This window comes from Xyrauchen texanus, chromosome 14 (genome assembly GCF_025860055.1).
Source record: "Xyrauchen texanus isolate HMW12.3.18 chromosome 14, RBS_HiC_50CHRs, whole genome shotgun sequence".
Lineage (NCBI taxonomy): Eukaryota > Metazoa > Chordata > Actinopteri > Cypriniformes > Catostomidae > Xyrauchen > Xyrauchen texanus.
In genome coordinates this window covers 10,738,580-10,741,082 of record NC_068289.1, presented here as the reverse complement: position 1 = coordinate 10,741,082, position 2,503 = coordinate 10,738,580, and positions in this window count along the sequence as shown.

Genomic DNA, 2,503 nt, shown 5'->3' with positions numbered 1-2,503 from the left:
GTTTTTAGTTCATGTTTAATATTAGGGTTACTTGCTATTACGTTTAGAAAAATAAACTGCACTTGGGTTCTACACTTCATGTCATCGTCCTTGCCAGCAACGTTACACACATACACCAAGAACAAATAAATCAATCTGATTGGCTGATAAATCTGACAATCTGACTTTAGTTACTCATTCATTTGCACTGTTGAGGGATTCTGAAGGGCTGACAGGGCGGAGCTCAGACTCATGCACTGCTTTGGGCATGTGATTTGTGAAATAGTTGTCAATTTCACTTGTAAGCATCAAGGAATACATACTTACTGGATACAATTTTTGTTTTTCTCTATTTGTATGTAGATTAATTAAGAGTGGAAAGCGGTTAAAAATGTATAGGCAAAAAGGTGATTGAGAATGAAAGAATGAAAAATACTTATTTATTCGGCATGTTACGCCAGCAGAGAAGGCTTTGCTGGCCCTGATAATTTGCCACTCTTTGAACGTGTCTGTGGTGTCCTAAAGCTCTGATCAAAAGGTATTTTGAATGGATTTACAGAATTTGTAATATGGTTACATTTAAAGCACACTGGTAATTTATCTCCCATGTCTTAGCAAGAGGTTTGATAGGGTTTAATTGGTGGATTAGGACCTTGTTAAAACAGATTAAGGTTAATGGAATTATGTGGCTCAGAGAGAGATGGGACAAACAGGAGGTGAAAGACACCACACAAGTTAGGGGTGTCAGTGGCAGGAGGAATTAGCAGATTAAAGCAGCCTGTACACTGGCAACAATAGGAGGAGGTGCAGGATTGTGATTTATACATTCTAGTGGGTGGTGGAGCATTTATGTATTTTGCCACACTGTTGTCTGACTGAGAGTGAAATGTATTCATCAATTTGTACCCATTATCATACAAACATGGGTTGAACACACACACACACGTCGTTCCATCCATCTGTTTTTTTTTTTCATTCTGAAGTGGAATTATTTCCCTTACCTACATTGTATCTCTCTCTCTCTGTCTATCACACACACCCTCCAGGGTCTTTTTACAGTAAACCTTATTCATTTCCCTGAAACAGTGACACTGACAAGCCCTCATTCTGATAAAATTGTTCCTGTCCTTTTCTGCATATCACGGCCTGTTTTGCTGCCTGTTCGGCATAGTGCAGCAGCCTGTTTCAGCTTATCAACATGGCTGGCCCACCGGGAAAAGTCCCAGTTCTCCCTATGGCCAGTCTGCCCCATGACAAGTTTTTGACAAAGAAATAGAAATAGACATTTTCATGGATATTATGTAGCTAATATTCAATGATTAGGCAAAAACCACTTGAATCATAGTGCATTTTATACAATTCTGGACTTAATCTTCTGCAAGTAATGCATAGTTCCATAGTTCCCTATCTGTCACTCACTCAACGTTGTGTTGATGTAGTGACACTAGTGGTCACTCTTGGGAGCCCCAAACACCTCTGATCTTTGAGAAAAGGCAAACGGAAATTGGAGAGTGGAATTTGCATGCCACTCCCCCGGACATACGGGTATAAAAGGAGCTGGTTCGCAAAGACTCTTTCAGATTTTTGCTTTGGAGCCGAGCGGTTGTGTTCAGTGAGCTGAATTCCTCTGCTGATCCATTCACCTCTTCTACAAGCTGTTGGATTTATGGTACATTATAATGGTGGAGTGCACCGGTGGAGAGCAGAGAATGCCCCTGGGCACTTCAGCAGCTAAAAGACTATATTCTTCATAATAAAACAGTATATTTCCTATTAAAAGTGTGGCACTGACGCAGCATCTTTTTAAAAATGCCTTTCTTTTTATGTGTTGCAGTCATTACCTCTCCACTTCTGACAGACACAATTGCTCTCTCACGTGCTTGGGTGCCGGCCACGCGGAGAAGGCATTCGTGGATTCCTCACTGCGAGAACATGACCATGGTAATGTTGCGGTCACGACATTCCATCCTCAGAGGGAAAACCACCCCAGCGGTTCCCCATGCTGGTTCTTCTACCTACGGGTTTGAGGCCATGTCGGATAGCACTGGGGCGATTTGGAGACTCCAATGGGAGCTGCTCCACCGGGCATCCCCCCACGGACCTCCCATTCCCCAACACTCTCGTTTGCCCCTGTTGAGTTCTGGGATGAGGCCGCCGGCTCATCTCAGTGCAAGTTTGCGGTCTCATTCGGGGCTCTCGAAGCAGATGAGCTCTTGATAGCAGCATCGGAGAGCGGGCTGGTTCAGTCTGATGCCGAGGACTCGATTGGGCTCCCACCTTTGGGTGTGGTCCCCAAGTCGCAGGCCGATGCAGAGCTGATGGCCATGCTTGCCCGGGCAGCTGCGAGCGTCGGGCTGAAGTGGAACCCTCTGCCCCGCCCCGAACCCTCGCGGCTTGATGATTGGTTCCTAGGCCCGGAGCGAAGCTCATGGCCATGCCCCTGCCCAGTCTCTTTCTTCCGGAGGTGCATGAGGAGCTCACAAAGTCAAGGTCGGACCCGGACCCGGTCTCTGAGGTCCTCCGC